Here is an 18,818-nt window from a genome sequence, read left to right as displayed (position 1 = left end):
CAGACCAAATCCACTCGCAGGCCAGTGTAGAGCCCACAGAGTTAAGATTGTTTTTGTATTTTTAAAGAATTGTTAAAAACAAATAGACAAGCGAGAGGCAGTGCCTCACACCTCTAATCCCAACACTCTGGGAGGCCAAGGCAGGAGGATTGCTTGAGCTCAGGAGTTCCAGACCAGTCTGGGCAACATAGCAAGACCCCATCTCTATTAAAAATCAATCACAGGTGAGTCAGGTGAGTGAGGTGGTGCATGCACCTGTAGTCCCAGGTATTCAGGAGCAAGACCTTGCCTCTATAAAAACTGTTTGAAATAGCCAGGTATGGTGTTACGTGCCTGTAGTCCCAGCTACTTGGGAGACTGAAGCAGAAGGATCACTTGAGCCTGGGAGTTCAAAGCTGTAGTGAGCTCTGATCGCACCATCACACTGCAGCCTGGACAGCAGAGTGAGACTGTGGCTTTTTTTTTGTTCTGAGATGGAGTCTTGCTCTGTCGCCCAGGCTGGAGTGCAGTGGCCGGATCTCGGCTCACTGCAAGCTCCGCCTCCTGGGTTCACACCATTCTTCTGCCTCAGCCTCCCGAATAGCTGGGACTACAGGCGCCTGCCACCACGCCCAGCTAATTTTTTTCTATTTTTAGTGGAGACGGGATTTCACCGTGTTAGCCAGGATGGTCTCAATCTCCTGACCTGGTGATCCGCCTGCCTCGGCCTCCCAAAGTGCTGGGATTACAGGCGTGAGTTACTGTGCCCAGCTATTCCGTGTCTAAAACAGAAAAAATCAGAACAAAACAAAAAGGTGTACCCCTAGCCATCAACCACCTCCACACTTCAGCCTACTCCAAAACCCTGAAACACCCCTAACTATAAGTTGTTTGCTATCTCTTGGTATTAGTTAACCCTGGGAGGGTCAGTTTCCTCCTCTAGCACCAGCAAACCTCCAGATGTCAAAAAATAGAATCAAAATACAGACTAGGCATGGTGGCTCATGCCTATAATCCCAGCACTTTGGGAGGCCGAGGCAGGCAGATCACCTGAGGTCAGGAGTTCAAGTTCAAGGAAGTCAAGGAGTCTGGCCAACATGGTGAAACCTCGTCTCTACTAAAAATACAAAAATTAGCTGAGCTTAATGGTGCGTGCCTGTAGTCCCAGGTACAAGAGAGGCTGAGGCATGAGGATAGCTTGAACCCAGGAGGCAGAAGTTGCGGGGAGGCAAGATCGTGCCACTGCACTCCAGCCTGGGAGACACAGCAAGACTCTGTCTCAAAAACAAAACAAAACAAAAAGAATCAACATACAGAAAATAAAGACACATGCTCAATATACTGGATCATCTAGTGATTCTGGGTTTGTTTGTTTTCTGAGACAGAGTCTTGCTCTATCGCCCGGGCTGGAGTGCAGGGGCACGATTTCGGCTCACTGCAACCTCCACCTCCCAGGTTCAAGTGATTCTCCTGCCTCAGCCTCCCCAGTAACTGGGATTACAGGCACGCACCACCATGCGCAGCTAATTTTTTTTTTTTTTGTATTTTTGGTAGACACAGTGTTTCACCATATTGGCCAGGCTGGTCTTGAACTCCTAACCTCAAGTGGTCCACCCACCTCAGCCTCTCAAAGTGCTAGGATTACAGGCATGAACCACCGCACCCAGCCTAGTGATTCTATGTTTAACAGGAGGAACTGCTTTTCCACGGCACCGGACCATTTTTCATCACCACCAACAATGTAATGTATCCACAGATAGCTCCCTTGTCTGATGTTCATGGCAAGTCAATACACAGATACACCAGGTAGCAGTAGAGAAGGAGGTTTCTTCATAAGGCCACCAAACGAGGAGATGGAGGAAACCTCAAATTGATCTCCCCAGGAATTTGGAGTTAGGGTTTTTCAGGGTTTTGGAGTGGGCTGAAGTGTGGAGGTGGTTGATGGGTGGAAGTGTGCTGGGTGAAGTCATGGGACAGGGAGATGAAGAAGCTGTGTTCTCACGCTCATTCTCTTCCTCTGCAGGGGTCTTCAAACTGGTTGGCATCAGCTGTTTTGCTGGAATTCAGGATCTGAAAAATATCTTAAGTAAGTGTTTTTTTTTTTTGAGACAGTTTTGCTCTTGTTACCCAGGCAGGAGTGCAACGGCACGATCTCAGCTCACTGCAACCTCCGCCTCCCGAGTTCAAGAGATTCTCATGCTTCAGCCTCCCCAGTAGCTGGGATTACAGGCACATACCACCATGACCAGCTAATTTATATATATATATATTTTTTTTTTAGTAGAGACGGGGTTTCACCACGTTGGCCAGGCTAGTCTCAAACTCCTGACCTCAGGTGATCTGCCCACCTCGGCCTCCCAAAGTGCTGGGATTACAGGCTTGAGCCACTGTGCCCGCCCAGCAATTCTTAAGCAAAAGTCTTATGATTCTTTTTTTTTTTTTTTTTGAGATAGGGTCTTGCACTGTTGCCCAGGTTAGCGTGAAGTGGTGAGATCACGGCTCACTGCAGCCTCGACCTCCTGGGCTCAAGTGATTCTCCCACCTCAGCCTTCGAGTAGCTGAGACTACTTGTGTAGCCACCCTGCCCGGTCCCAATTTTTTTTAAAAATTTTTCTTATAGCCTCCTTATTATTTTGAAATAAATTTCAAGTGTCACAAGGCAGAAGGATCACTTGAGGTCAGGAGTTTGAGACAAGTCTGGGCAACATAGTGAGACCTCATTCCTATAAAAAATAAACAAAATTAGCCAGGCATGGTGGTGTATGCCTGTAGTCTCAGCTACTTCTGAGGCTGAGGTAGAAGGATCACTTGAGCCCAGGTGTTGGGGACTGTAGTGAACTATAGTCATGCCATGGCACTCCAGCCTGGGTAACAGAGAAACAAATTTACCCCTATATTTCTTCCCTATGTTTTATAGTTTTAGCTCTTACATTTAGGTATTTGATCCATGTTGTGTTAATTTTTTTTTCTTTTTTTTTTTCTTTTTTCTTTTTTTTTGAGATGGAGTCTGGCTCTGTGGCCCAAGCTGGAGTGCAGTGGCATGATCTCGGCTCACTGCAAGCTCCGCCTCCCGGGTTCACCTCATTCTCCTGCCTCAGCCTCCCCAGTAGCTGGGACTCCAGGTGCCTGCCACCATGCCTGGCTAATTTTTTGTATTTTTAGTAGAGACGGGATTTCACCGTGTTAGCCAGGATTGTCTCAATCTCCTGACCTCGTGATCCCCCCGCCTCGGCCTCCCAAAGTGCTGGGATCACAAGCGAGAGCCACCGCGCCCGGCCGAGATAATTTTTTTTTTAATAGATGAAGTCTCACCATGTTGGCCAGGTTGGTCTTGAACTCTTGGCTTCAAGCAATCCTCCCACCTCGGCCTTCCAAAGTGCTAGGATTACAGGCATGAGCCAGCGCGCCTAGCCAAGTTAGTTTTTGTATATGGTATGTGGTAGCAGGTGCACTTCTTTCTTTTGCGGGTGGATATTCAATTGTTCTAGCACCATCTGTTGAAAATACTTCTTTCCCCCATTGAATGGCCTTGGCACTCTTGTCAAAAATCAACTGACTGTAAATGTGAGGGTTTATTTTAGACTGTCAATTCTATTCCACTGATCTATATGTCCATCCGTATGCCAGGATCAAGCTGTCTTGATTATTGTAATTTTGTATTAAGTTTTGAAATCTGGGTCCTTTGAATTTCCATATGAAGTTTAGAGTCGCTTGTCAGTTTCTGCAAAGAAACCAGCTGAGATTTTGCTAGGGGTTGTGTTAAATCTGTAGGTCATTTGGGGACTATTGTCATCTTAACGGTATTTCAATCTTTCAACACGGGAAAGTGGGATTTTTTTTCTGTTTCAGAAAAAAGAGAAAGAAAAGAAAAGAAAGAAGAAGAAAGAAAGAAACCTTTACATGAATTTTTAAATCCTATTTTAAAACATAAAAGAAACAAATCCATCATTGGCCGCACAGCCGCAGCCACCGCCTCCCCACCATGCAGCGAGAGGAGACGCCTGGGTCCTGTTTCGCATGCTCTTGCGCACGCAGATTTGCTGGTCTGCTTGACTGGTGTCCATTCTCACATTATAGGCGTCCAGCTTCCTCTGCCAAAAAGCTGCTGCTTTGAATTCCTGCCGGCGCCTCTGCCTCTTCCCTGGGCGCCTCCATGGGTGCCTCCCCGGGTGCCTCCGCTACCACCAAAACCTCCAGCCTCACGGTTTCTAGTCATGCCACCTCTGTTTACGCTCTGTGCAGGTGTCTGCTGTGTTTGGATCTGTGATGTGACAAGCTGAATGTTCACGGGGCAGCCAGAGGGGCGCCGTGGTACTGCTTCATGGCTTTCAGGGCGTGTGCCTTCCGCTCAAAGTGCATGTCTGCTGATCCTAAGCGGCGGCCAGAGCGATTAGAGTGCACAGCCGTCTTCTTCAGCGTTCCAGATTCTGCAAAGAGCTCCCGAATATTGGCGCCTGACACTCCAAAATCTAGATTGGACACCAGCAGTTTCCCACCCGTCTCCACGCCAGCACCACCGCTGGTCCACAGCTGGGGAGGCCCAGAAGGCAGGGAGTCCCAGGACAGAAGGGGGCAGGAAGCCCTAACCACCCGGTTTTCCTGTCATGCCCCGAGACTAGGTGTCATCCTTCTCCTTGTAGAAATAACTCCTGGGCCAGGCGCGGTGGCTCACGCCTATAATCCCAGCACTTTAGGACACCCAGGCAGGCGGATCACCTGAGGTCGAGAATTCTAGACCAGCCTGACCAACATGGGGAAACTCCCTCTCTACTAAAAATATAAAATTTAGCCGGGCATGGTGGCTCACGCCTGTAATCCCAGCACTTTGGGAGGCCGAGGGCGGTGGATCGCCTGAGGTCAGGAGTTCGAGACCAGCCTGGCCAACATGGGGAAACCCTGTCTCTACTAAAAATACAAACATTAACGGGGCATGGTGGCAGGTGGCTGTAATCCCAGCTACATGGGAGGCTGAGGCAGGAGAATCGCTTGCACCCACAAGGCAGAGGTTGCGGTGAGCCGAGATCGTGCCATTGTGCTCCAGCCTGGACAGCAAAGAGCAAAACTCTGTCTAAAAAAAAAAACAGTAATAAATTAAAAAAAAACAAAAAAAAGATACCTCTTGATTAGGGGCCAAGAAAGGACCAGATTCTGCTAATCCACAAAATCTGGTGGTCAAGAACTTCACTAAAAGAAGAAGTGAAAGGATTTCCTTCCTGAAGGACTTGCACAGCTGGATTGCTTCCCTAAGACCGGAAAACCCTGGAGCCCTGCTTGCGGACACCAGCCCCCTCACCACACTGCCACAAGACACTGACCGCCTGAGGCTGGAGATGGACACGTTCTGCCCACTTATTTGACCCCAGCACTCATGGGGTCAGTTGGAATAGCCAGGAAACGTGTGCATTCGGGGTCCCAAGAGACAGGTGTGTGGGCTGGGCACGGTGGCTCTCGCCTGTAATCCCAGCACTTTGGGAGGCCAAGATAGGTGGATCACCTGAGGTCAGGAGTTCAAGACCAGCCTGGCCAACATGATGAAACCCTGTCTCTACTAAAAATACAAAAATTAGCCAGGTGTGGTGGGGCATCTACAGTCCCACTACTCAGGAGGCTGAGGCAGGGGAATCACTTGAACCCGGGAGGTGGAGGTTTCAGTGAGCTGAGATCATGCCACTGCACTATAGCCTGAGCAACAGAGTGAGACTCTGTCTCAAAAAAAAAAAAAAGAGAGAGAGAGAGAGAGAGACAGTGCATGGCAGGAAAACCCTGTGTGGTGGAGAGCAGCTGCCGGCTGCTGGAGCCAGGGCCCAGATTCTACCCTTTAGGAGGATATGAATTTGGACAGCACTTTCTTCCTCCATGCACTGGCACTAAGGTGCTTGCTTGCAGCACCTTATTTTACTATTGGGAGACTTGAAAGAGACAGAGTCACAGGATCGCTTTGTTTTTTGAGACAGGGTTTCGCTCTGTCACCCCAGCTGGAGTGCAGCCATGTGATAACAGCTCACTGGCAGCCTCAGTCTCTCTGGGCTCAACTGAACCTTCCACCTCAACCTTCCAAGTAGCTGGGACTACAGGCACACGCCACTACACCCAGCTCATTTTTGCATTCTTAGTAGAGATGGGGTTTCACCATGTTGGCCAGTCTGGTCTCGAACTCCTGACCTCAAGTGATCCGCTCACCTTGGGCTCCCAAAGTGCTTGGATTACAGGCGTGAGTCACCACCACAGCCATATTTTGGAGTTCTTGAGAGGTCCACAGCTGAAAAATCTGAACATGAGATTTTAAAAACTTTATTTGGGTCTTCCTTAATTTCTTTCAACAATGTTTTGTAGTTTTCAGTATATAATTCTTTCACCTCCTTTGTTAAATTTATTCCTAGTTATTTTATAAGAGATATTGGTATGTATTTTTCTTTTCTTGTGATGTCTTTGTCTGCTTTTGGTATCAGGGTAATACTGTCCTCATAGAATGAGTTGGAAAATATTCTCTCCTCTTCTATGTTTTGGAAGAGTTGGTGAAGAATTGGTGGTTAATCCTTTTTTCTTTTTCTTTTGCTGGGACCGCAGGGGTACTCCACTACACCTGGCTAATTTTTGCATTTTTAGTAGAGACAGGGTTTCATCATATTGCCTAGGCTGGTCTCAAACTCCTGAGCAAGAAGTCCTCTTTACCTCTGCCTCATGCAGAGGTGCTTTTGCCTCTTTTCTGTTTTAGCTAGTCCTCAATCTGGTCTAAAGTTGGATTCCCTCCCTCTGGAGTTTAGTCCCACGTCCTACCTCAGCTGGATCATAAAGAAAAAAGTCATAGTGGCCAGGCGCGATGGCTCACACCTGTAATCCCAGCACTGTGGGAGGCTGAGGCGGGTGGATCACCTGAGGTCAGGAGTTTGAGACCAGCTTGAACAATATGGTGAAACCCCATCTCTACTAAAAATACAAAAATTAGCCTGGCGTGGTGGTGCATGCCTGTAATCCCAGCTACTCGGGAGGCTGAGGCAGGAGAATCGCTTGAACCTGCCAGGCGGGGGTTGCAGTGAGCCAAGATCGTGCCATTGCACACCAGCCCGGGCAACAAGAGCAAAACTGTGTCTCCAAAAAAAAAAAAAAAAAAAAAGTCATAGGAATCTGGAGGAATCCAAGTGCAGACTTCCTTATGCTCTCTCCCTCCCATAAAGGATCACATGGGCTGACATTATAGGCATGTACCACCATGCTCAGCTAATTTTTGTATTTTTTTTTTTTTTTTTTTTGAGACAAGCATCTCGCTCTGTCGCCCAGGCTGGAGTGCAGTGGCCGGATCTCAGCTCACTGCAAGCTCCGCCTCCCAGGTTCACGCCATTCTCCTGCCTCAGCCTCCCGAGCAGCTGGGACTACAGGCGCCCGCCACCTGGCCCGGCTAGTTTTTTGTATTTTTTTTTTTAGTAGAGACGGGGTTTCATCATGTTGGCCAGGATGGTCTTGATCTCCTGACCTCGTGATCCGCCCGTCTCGGCCTCCCAAAGTGCTGGGATTACAGGCTTGAGCCACCACGCCTGGCCTAGTTTTTTGTATTTTTTAGTAGAGACGGGGTTTCATCATGTTGGCCAGGATGGTCTTGATCTCCTGACCTCGTGATCCACCCGTCTCGGCCTCCCAAAGTGCTGGAATTACAGGCTTGAGCCACCACGCCCGGCCTAGTTTTTTGTATTTTTTAGTAGAGACGGGGTTTCATCATGTTGGCCAGGATGGTCTTGATCTCCTGACCTCGTGATCCGCCCGTCTCGGCCTCCCAAAGTGCTGGGATTACAGGCTTGAGCCACCGCGCCCGGCCTAGTTTTTTGTATTTTTTAGTAGAGACGGGGTTTCACCGTGTTAGCCAAGATGGTCTCGATCTCCTGACCTCGTGATCCGCCCGTCTCGGCCTCCCAAAGTGCTGGGATTACAGGCGTGAGCCACCGCGCCCGGCCCATTTTTGTATTTTTAGTAGACATGGGGTTTCACCATGTTGGCCAAGTTGGTCTCAAACTCCTGACCTCATGTGATCTCCCCGCCTTGGCCTCCCACAGTGCTGGGATTACAGGCGTGAGCCACCGCGCCCGAAAAACGTTTTTACTTTTGACTTAAATTGTCGTATATATTTAAAGAAACTAAGCGTGAAAAGACCGCCTTTCATGTTTGCTCGTGTTTACTGTTTGCTGTGTCCTCTCTTCTTTCCTGAAGATCTGGGTCTTCTTTCTTTTGAGACAGGGTCTCACTCTGTCACCCAGGCTGGAGTAGGGTGACACAATCATAGCTTTACTACATCCTTGACCTCCCCAGCTCAAGCCATCCTCCCACCTCAGCCTCCAAAGTAGCTGGGATTACAGGCACACACCACCACACCCAACTAATTTTTTAATTTTTTTGTAGAGATGGGGTCTGACTATGTTGCTCAGACTGGCCGCAAACTTCTGGGCTCAAGTGATCCTCCTTCCTTAGCTTCCCAAAGTGTTGGGATTACAGGCGTGAGCCACCATGCCCAGCGAAGTTCTTGACATGACAATGCTGTCTGGCCAGAACACGGGGTGGGGATCCCTATGCCCATCTCACTGATGGACAAACCAAGGCCTAGAGAGAGTTAGCCACTTCCCCTCTCAACTAGTAAGCAGCAGAACTGGAATCAAAATCTAGGTCTATCAGCTGGGAGCGGTGGCTCCGTCCCGTAATCACAGCACTTTGTGAGGCTGAGGTGGGCAGATTGCTTGAGCTCAGTAGTTCAAGACAAGCCTAGGCAACATGGTGAAACTTGATCTCTACTAAAAATACAAAATATTAGCCAGGTATGGTGGTGTGTGTCTGTATTCCCAGCTACTCAGGAGGCTGAGGTGGGAGGATCGCTTGAGCCCAGGAGATGGAGGCTGCAGTAAGACGAGACAGCAGCACTGCACTTCAGCCTGAGTGACAGAGGAAGACCTTGTATAGAAAGAAAGAGAGAAAGAGAGAAAGAGAGACAGGAAGGAAGGAAGGAAGGAAGGAAGGAAGGAAGGAAGGAAGGAAGGAAGGAAGGAAGGATGGATGGATGGAAGGAAGGAAGGAAGGAAGGATGGATGGAAGGAAGGAAGGAAGGAAAAGGAAGGGAAGAAAGAAGAATCTAGGAATCTAGGTCTATCAACTCTCCGTCCAGCATCTCCCCATGTGTCTCAAGAACTGCAAAATATGGCTGTGTGCAGTAGCTCATGCCTGTAATCCCAGCACTTTGGGAGGCTGAGGCAAGCAGAACTCTTGAGTTCAGGAGTTTGAGACCAGACTGGCCAACATGGTGAAACCCCATCTCTACTAAAAATACAAAAATTAGCCAGGTATGGTGGTGTGCGCCTGTAGTCCCAGCTACTCGGGAGGCTGAGGCATGAGAATTGCTTGGACCTGGGAGGCTGGGAGGGGGAGGTTACAGTGAGCTGAGATAGTGCCATTGCATTCCAGCCTGAGCAACAGAGTGAGACCCTGTCTCAAAAAAAAAAAAAAAAAAAAAAAAAAGGAAGGAAGGAAGGAAAACAGAAAAGAAAAGAAAGAAACGCAAAATAGTCAGAACTCATGTCACATAGATGTTCTCCAATTGGAGTTGGCACATTCTGGGGACTGTGTTCCTAAGGAGATCATTCCTTGGGAGGAGTCATTCTTTAGGACTGTGGACCATAGTGGCAGAAAGCAGGGAGAGAGACTAGGGCAGGGGAGGCAGGAATCACTAGGCATTTCTCAGACATTCTGGCAGGAATCACTAGGCATTTCTCAGACATTCTGGAGAAGAGGATGAGCAAAGTGGTCTGTCCTGTGCACCTTGCCTTCCTGGCGAGGTTAAAAGCCTTGTGGGGGCAGAGATGCTTTCCGGATGCAGCAGAAGGGTTGGTGTTGAGAATCTTCCTATCTCCCCTCTCAGTGCCTTTGTCTGTCTTGGTGTCTCCTGCCTCCCCCTGGGGCTCCCTAGGGATTTTACCTTCCCCAGGCTTCCAAACTCACTGGGCGACTAACTTTTCAGCTTGTCCAAAGACTTTCTTTGTGGCCTGAGCTGCTGAGCTAATGAACAGAAGCTGATTTCCAGTGGCGCTGGGTGGCTGGGGCATCACCGGTATTTCACTGTTCATTTCTCTGCAATGCTTTGCTGTTTGCAAAGTGCTCCTGTGTGGGGTGGCTGTGGTGGTTCACGCCTGTAATCCCAGCATCTTGGGAGGCCAAGGCAGGCAGATGGCTTAAGCCCGGGGATTCAAGATCCACCTGGGCAACATGGCAAAAACCTCATCTCTTAAAAAAAAAAAGCAAAAGTGAGCTGGGCTTGGTGGCGTGTGCCTGTATTCCCAGCTACTTGGAAGGTTGAGGTGAAAGGATCAATTGAGCCCAGAGAGACTGAGGCTGCCAGTGAGCTGTTATTATGTGGCAGAGCAAAACCCTGTCTCTAAAAACAAAGTACTCCTGTGACTCTGTCTCATTCAAGCCTCCCAATAGTAAAATAAGGTGTTGTAAGCAAGCACCATTAGTGCCAGTGCGTGGAGGAAGAAAGTGCTGTCCAAATTCATATCCTCCTACAGTGTAGAGTCAGGGCCCTGGCTCCAGCAGCCGGCAGCTGCTGTCCACTGCACAGGGCTTTCCTGTCTTTTTTTTTTTTTTTTTTTTTTTTTTTTTTTTTGGAGGCAGAGTCTCACTCTGTTGCCCAGGCTGCAGTGCAGTGGCATGATCTTGGCTCACTGCAACCTCTGCCTCCTGGGTTCAAATGATTCTTGTGCCTCAGCCTCCTGAGTATCTAGGACTACAAGCGCACCACCACGCCTGGCTAATTTTTGTGTTTTTAATAGAGACAGGGTTTCATCATCTTGGCCAGGCTGGTCGTGAACTCCTGACCTCAAGTGATGCACCCGCCTTGGCCTCCCAAAGTGCTGGGATTACAGGCAAGAGCCACTGTGCCCAGCCCACTCACTGTCTCTTGGGATCCCGGATGCATATGTTTCCTGGCTATTCCAACCGACCCCATGAGTGTTGGGGTCAAATAAGTAGGCAGAGTGTGTCCATCTCCAGCCTCAGACCGTCAGTGTCCTGCGGCAGTGTGGTGAGGGGGTTGGGTCTCTGCGAGCAGGACTCCAGGGTTTTTGGTTTTAGGGAAGCAATCCAGCTGTGTGGGTCCTTCAGGAAGGAAATCCTTTCACTTCTTCTTTTTTTTTTTGAGACGGAGTCTCGCTCTGCCACCCAGGCTGGAGTGCAGTGGCCGGATCTCAGCTCACTGCAAGCTCCGCCTCCCGGGTTTATGCCATTCTCCTGCCTCAGCCTCCTGAGTAGCTGGGACTACAGGCGCCTGCCACATCGCCTGGCTAGTTTTTTGTATTTTTTAGTAGAGACGGGGTTTCACCGTATTAGCCAGGATGGTCTCTATCTCCTGACCTCGTGATCCGCCCGTCTCGGCCTCCCAAAGTGCTGGGATTACAGGCTTGAGCCACTGTGCCTGGCCCCACTTCTTCTTTTAGTGAAAATCTTTTTTTTTTTTTTTTTTTTTTTTTTTTTTTTTTTTTTTTTTTTGAGACGGAGTCTCACTCTGTCGCCCAGGCTGGAGTGCAGTGGCCGGATCTCAGCTAACTGCAAGCTCCACCTCCCGGGTTTACGCCATTCTCCTGCCTCAGCCTCCCGAGTAGCTGGGACTACAGGCGCCCGCCACCTTGCCCAGCTAGTTTTTTTTTTTTTTGTATTTTTTAGTAGAGACGGGGTTTCACCATGTTAGCCAGGATGGTCTCGATCTCCTGACCTCGTGATCCGCCCGTCTCGGCCTCCCAAAGTGCTGGGATTACAGGCTTGAGCCACCGCGCCCGGCCTAGTGAAATTCTTGACCATCGTATTTTGTGGATTAGCAGAATCTGGTCCCTTCTTGGCCTCCAGTCAGGAGGTATTTCTACCTATGAGGAGAGGCATGTCACCTAGTCTCCGGGAGTGACAGGAACACTGGACAGTTAGGGCTTCCCGCCCCCTTCTGTCCTGGAATTCCCTGCCTTCTGGGCCTCCCTAGCTGTGGATCCTCAGCAAGAATCTTGTGCATATGCTTGTAGCTCTTCCTTTCTCCTGCAGACATCTGTTTTCAGTGAGCTTCAGGTTAGTCAAGAGCCTCCAACCTCCTTCTCAACACCGTTCTTTTTCTTTTTTCTATTTTTCTTTTCTTTTTTTTTGAGATGGAGTCTTGCTCTGTTGCCCAGGCTAGAGTGCAGTGGCATGATCTCAGCTCACTGCAACCTCCGCCTCCTGGGTTCCAGCGATTCTCCTGCCTCAGCCCCCCAAGTAACTAGGATTACAGGTACCCACCAACATGCCCAGCTAATTTTTGTAATTTTTAATAGAGACGGGGTTTCGCCATGTTTGCCAGGCTGGTTTAAAACTCCTGACCTCAGATGATCCACCCGCCTCGGCCTCCCAAAGTGCTGGGATTACAGGCATGCACCACCACACCCGGCTAATTTTTGTATTTTCAGTAGAGACAGGGTTTTACCATGTTGGCCAGGCTGGTCTTGAACTCTGGACCTCAAGTGATCCACCCGCCTCAGCCTCCCAAAGTGCTGGGATTGTAGGAGTGTGCCACCGTGCCTGGCCTCAATGTTATTCTCTTCTCTCCATGTGTCTTTCAGGACTTACAGAGCAGGAGCTCCCTAAGACAATGTCCTGGGCCCCACCTGGCGGTATATCATAGCGAGCTCACACTGACCTGGGAGAGTGGATTGTCAGCATCTCTTCCCAACTCCACTTTCAGAGACATCAGTTGGGTAGCTTGAATTCAGCCATGGTGGGAGGGTTTACACCATGGCAATTGGCAAATGCTGCCAATCACACTTGTCCCCACAGAGCCAGTTTGTTAAATATTTGCCAACGTAACCCTGGCTTCACCTTACCTTGGTCAACCAGACCTGCCCAGGTGTTGGCTAATAATCCTTGGTGTTGGTATCAGCCTCTCCCATGTGGCATTCCTGTGTCCCCCTCCCCACCACATCAGCCTGGCCTTGGGGGACTGAGCCAGCCAGAAGGTGGCAATTGAGGTCAGACCAGTGTCCCTGAATTGGGAAGGACAAGAGGATATAGATGGAGGATGGATAGCTTGTGACAGACATCACATGTGCACACACACATACATACATACACACACACACACACACACCTGGTTTACTTTATGTTTTAATTATTTTAAAAATAATTGATACAGGGTCTCACTCTATTGCCCAGGCTGGAGCACAGTGGTACAAACATGGCTCACTGCAGCCTCAACCTCCTGGGCTCAAACAACCCTCCTGCCTCAGCCTCCCAAGTAGCTGGGACCAAAGGCACGTGCCACCATGCCCTGCCAATTTTTTTTTTTCTTTGAGATGAAGTCTTGCTCTGTTGCCCAGGCTGGAGTGCAATGGCGAGATCTCTACTCACTGCAACCTCCACCTCCCAGGTTCAAGCGATTCCCTTGCCTCAGCCTCCCAAGAAGCTGGGATTATAGGTGTATGCCACCATGCCCGGCTAATTTTTTTTTCATATTTTTAGTAGAGATGGAGTTTCACCATATTGGCCAGGCTGGTCTTGAACTCCTGACCTCAGGTGATCCACCCGCTTCGGCCTCCCAAAGTGCTGGGGTTACAGGCGTGAGCCACTGTGCCCGGCCCCAGCCAAATTTTTAATTTTTGGTAGAGATGGCATTTCACTGTGTTGCCCAGGCTGGTCTCAAACTCCTGGGCTCAAGCGATTCTCCCACCTCAGCCACCCAAAGTGCTGGGATTATAGCTGTGAGCCACCAGACCTGGCCTGGTTTCCTTTAATACTTGTGGGTTTATTTTAATGGGTATAGGGGAAAACACAGCTAATGCACTAAATCTGTGACTTTTTTTTTTTTTTTTTTTTTTTGAGATGACATCTCCCTCTGTTGCTCAGGCTGGAGTGCAATGGCACAGTCTCGGCTCACTGCAACTTCCGCCTCCTTGGTTCAAGCAATTCCCCTGCCTCAGCCCCCAAGTAGCTGGGACTATAGGCGCCTGCCACCATGCCCGGCTAATTTTTGTATTTTTAATAGAGAGGGGGATTCACTATGTTGGCCAGGCTGGTCTGGAACTCCTGACCTTAGGTGATCCACCTATCTTGGCCTCCCAAAGTGCTGGGATTACAGGTGTGAGCCACCGCGCCTGGCCCTAAATCTGTGATTTTGTGGCTATTTTTGGATGAAGTCCATTTTTACAAAACCGTTAAGTGTACAATAGATTGGGTAGTGGGAAGAAATTGTAAAAAATAAATGAAGGTTATGAGTGAATGGATGAAGTTTGGCTGTTGGCGATGGAGCACTGGTGAAGAATTTTAGGCGGGGGTGACCAGGCTGTTGTGCGTTTTAGGAGGGGCTTTTGTTTTGCAGCTGTGCACGGAACAGAGTGGAGAGACGTGAGTTGGGAGGCGGCGGAACGGGCCAAAAAGGAACACGTGGATCTGGGAGGTGTTAAATAGGTAAAATCAACAAAATGAGAGGCCTGATTAGGTGTGTGTGTCGGGGAGGAGGCGGGGGGCGGTGGGAGGGAGTTGTGGGGGAAGCGATGGTGCCTTCCCTGAAGAATTTTTAAGGAATGATACCACTAGTTGCATTTGGAGCAGGAATGTGAGATATCACATGATAGATATTCCTGCCCCTTGTCCCCAGCCACCCAACCTCACCTCTTCCTTTTTTTAATTTTAATTTTTATTTTTTGAGACACAGTCTTGCTCTGTCACCCAGGCTGGAGTGCAGTGGCACGATCTCGGCTCACTACAACCTCCGGCTCCTGGGTTCAAGTGATTCTCCTGCCTCAGCCTCCCCAGTAGCTGGGATTACAGGTGTATGCCACCACGCCTGGCTAATTTTTGTATTTTTAGTAGAGACAGGGTTTCACCATGTTGGCCAGGATGGTCTCGAACTCCTGACCTCAAGTGATCTGTCCACTTTGGCCTCCCAAAGTGCTGGGATTACAGGTATGAGCCATCATGTCTGGCCTGATCATGGACTCTTATTGGCTGCCTTGCCTCCCTCTTGTCAGAGCAATTAGACAGGACAAAGAAATAAAAGGTATCCAAATCAGAAAGGAAGAAGTTAAGGCCGGGTGCGGTGACTCACACCTGAAATCCCAGTCACCATGCCCGACCCACCTTTTCCTTTTGCCTTCCAGAAACTCAGCCACATCCCACTGTTCACCTGGCTCTCCTGCCCCTGGTCTTCCCTTGGCCTGGAATGCCCTGCTTCCTTTTCCACCTGGGAGCTCCCACCTGTCCTGTTCTGAAGCTTCCCAGATTCCCTATGCAGAGCCCTTTCAACCTGGTAGTCACCTGGCAATAGGAACGAATACCCGTTACTAACTAGTCCTTATCAATATTTACTGTAGGCTGGGAGCTGTGCCTGGACCATGAGGGACAGTCATTCAGTCACTCCTTGTGATACCTAGAGGAGGGACAAGGACTTGTCTCCACTTCCCAATGACAAAGCCAAGGCTGGGGTAGAGCCAGGATCAGAATCCAGGACTAATTGCCTCCAAAGCGTATGTTCTCAATGAGTCTGATTCCTAAATCTTATGCTGTATTGTAATTATTATTGTTATTACTCTGAGACAGGGTCTCACTCTGTCTCCCAGGCTGGAGTGCAGTGGCATGATCATAGCTCACTGCAGCCTCGACCTCCGGGGTTGAGTGATCCTCCCACCTCAGCCTCCTGAGTAGCTGAACTACAGATGTCTGCCACTGCACCTAGTTAATTTTTGTTGTTGTTGTTTGAGATGGAGTCTCTGTCTTTCTCTCTCTCTCTTTTTTTTTTTTTTTTTGAGACAGAGTCTCGCTCTGTCACCCAGGTTGGAGTGCAGTGGCACGATCTCAGCTCACTGCAAGCTCCGCCTCCCGGGTTCACGCCATTCTTCTGCCTCAGCCTCCCAAGTAGCTGGGACTACAGGCACCTGCCACAACACCCGGCTAATTTTTTGTATTTTTAGTAGACACGGGGTTTCACCGTGTTAGCCAGGATAGTCTCAATCTCCTGACCTCGTGATCCTCCCGCCTCGGCCTCCCAAAGTGCTGGGATTACAGGTGTGAGCCACTGCCCCCAGCCAAGATGCAGTCTCTTTCTGTCACTCAGGTTGGAGTGCAGTGGTGCAATCCCGGCTCACCGCAACCTCTGCCTCCCGGGTTCAAGCAATTCTCCTGCTTCAGGCTCCTGAGTAGCTGGGATTACAGGTGCCCACCACCATGCCCAGCTAATTTTTGTATTTTTAGTAGAGATGAGGATTCACCATGTTGGCCAGGCTGGTCTTGAACTCCGGTTCACATCTGTAATCTCAGCACTTTGGGAAGCCAAGGTGGGAGGATCACTTGGGGTCAGCAGTGCACCTGGCTAATTTTAAATATTTATTTTTGTAGAGACGGGGTCTTACCATGTTGCTCAGGCTAGCCTTGAACTTCTGGGCTCAAGTAACCTTCCCAAGGTGCTGAGATTACAGGCATCAACCACTATACTCAGGCTCTAATTATTTCCGTGTTGGTTTTTCCAGTGGACTCTGAGCGCTTATAACATGAAGTCTGAAATACATCATTCACTGGATCCCAGAATGCCTCGGCTGAATAGGGATCCTTCATCTGAGACTTGAATTTCCTACATGGAGATCTGTCATGGGGTGCTTGCATACCTCCCTTGGTGGGGCTCTTGCTGTCATCCGAGGTGGTCAGATATGTCTCTGGACAGCTTGACCTGCTTCCTTCTCCTTGGGCCTTTAACATCTAAGAGGCAGCCATGACACTGAGACATACAAAAAGATCCTCTCAGCTGGGCACGGTGGCTCACGCCTTTAATCCCAGCACTTCGGGAGGCTGAGACCTGAGGTGGATTGCCTGAGGTCAGGAGTTTTGAGACCGCTCTGGCCTACACGGTGAAACCCCATCTCTATTAAATATGCAAAAAATTAGCCGGGCATGGTGGTGGGCGCCTGTAATCCCAGTTACTCAGGAGGCTGAGGCAGGAGAATCGTGTGAACCTGGGAGGCGGAGGTTGCAGTGAGCTGAGATTGCACCACTGCACTCCAGCCTGGGCAACAGAGCGAGACTCTGTGTCCCTTCCCCCCACTCCACCTCCCCCCAAAAGAGATCCTCTTGACTTCTTCGATCTGCAGCATCCCCGTTTACCATCTGGTTAGCAGTGCCCTCGGCTTCAGCTGCTATCTGTGCCTCCTGTTCCCGTCCCTGTTGACTGTTGAAAGCCCTCCCATCCGGAGACCAAAGGGCAAGGCACTCCATAGCTGCCACCTGTTTTCCTCCCCAGCCCCATCTGGGACCACACCCTTTCCAGGGCAGAAGTCTGCATGGACAGAAGTCTGTCTGACAATGGGCTCACTGTGCTCTTCTGACAGGGACTGCCACCCACCCTACACATGGGCGCCCATCAGGGTCTGCCTGTTGCCACAAATCCAACCTCTCAGAAGTCCTTGTGAACCTTGAACTCCTGAATTTCCCAGCCAAGCCAGGTGAGATGCACGGGATGCACCCTTCCCTCCCCAGACGCCCCTCCTCTCGTCCCGTTCTTCCTGCCACCCCAGATCGGGTGAGTCAAAGGAAGTCATTTCTGCTGTGCACTTGGCACCAAGTTGTCACCCTGTCACCTCTGGGTAAGTGGCTCCCCTGTGCCCAGTATTCTGGGACTTTGTGTGTGTGTTTGGTAGTGAGGAAGCAGGATACCCCAGGGAGCAGTGACACCCCCCAGTCTGCACGCCTGAATCCAGCCCCCTGCACTCCCCACCCCAGTGCCCATTCATCCTGGCACCCCACTGCCCTCTCCCCCATGCATCACACCCCAGATGTCCACCTGCTTCCTTTAGGAGGCTGGGACAAGAATGCAAGAAGGAGTTGATGGAGGCTGGGCAAAGATGGTGGCCGTGAGAGTCTAAAGGAAGGGGTGCATTGGAGAGCAGCTCAGAAAGTAAACTCGGCGTGGTGGCATTGGTGCCACTCAGCAGAGCATGCTGCCTGGCACCATGACAAGGGCATAGGTTTCTTCCCAGGAAGATGTAGGACCAGTTCTGCTCTATCATGTCTTAGGAGTCTTGAGCAAGTCGTTTAACTCTCTAAACCTCAGTTTTCTTTTTTTTTTTTTTTTCTTTTTGGAGATTGAGTCTTGCTCTGTCGCCCAGGCTGGGATGCAGTGGTGCAATCTCGGTTCACTGCAACCTCTGCCTACAGGTTCAGGCAATTCTCATGCCTCAGCCTCCAGAGTAGCTGGGATTACAGGCACCCACCACCATACCTGACTAAGTTTTGTATTTTTAGTAGAGATGGGATTCACCATGTTGGCCAGGCTGGTCTCGAACTCCTGACTTCTGGTGATCTACTGCCTCAGCTGCCCAAAGTGCTAGGATCACAGGCGTGAGTCACCATGCCCAGCCTGAACCTCAGTTTCCTTACTGGTGACATGGGGACAATAAGAGGATAAGATGAGTTCAGAGGAGCCATGTGGGGCTTTAGGGGACAGCTGAAGGGATACTGGTCTAGTTGCATTTGATGGAGTCCCTCACTGAAGCTTGAGGCCTACTCCCTCCACCATTCTGGGAGGTGCACAGTCACACCCATCTTTCAGTAAATGAATTAAGCTTCACAGAGGCTAAACACCTTGCCTGGGGCCACCAAGTGAGCATATGGTTGGGACAAAGTTCAAACCCAGGAGTGTCTACCTCTAGGGTCATGCCATCCCCGTGGTACTGCACTGGGTCTTGAGCTGGGTGGGGCAGTTGAGGCTGTCTAATCTCCCTGGGCTTCCAGTTCCCAGCCACAAAGTGTGGGGACAGGTGAGACTCTAAAGGGTCTTCCTGTTCTGATTTTTTTTTTTTTTTTTTTGAGAG

General features: G+C 49.8%; 1 pseudogene; it reads right to left on the bottom strand.

Moving 5' to 3' along the window:
• Positions 1-3,899: 3,899 nt before the first annotated feature.
• On the bottom strand, positions 3,900-17,223 carry LOC104681364 (annotated as a pseudogene).
• Positions 17,224-18,818: the final 1,595 nt, after the last annotated feature.

The sequence above is a fragment of the Rhinopithecus roxellana genome, chromosome 6, assembly GCF_007565055.1.
Source record: "Rhinopithecus roxellana isolate Shanxi Qingling chromosome 6, ASM756505v1, whole genome shotgun sequence".
Classification (NCBI taxonomy): domain Eukaryota; kingdom Metazoa; phylum Chordata; class Mammalia; order Primates; family Cercopithecidae; genus Rhinopithecus; species Rhinopithecus roxellana.
The sequence above is the reverse complement of the archived record's forward strand: the minus strand, read 5'-3'. Positions and strand labels throughout refer to the sequence as shown.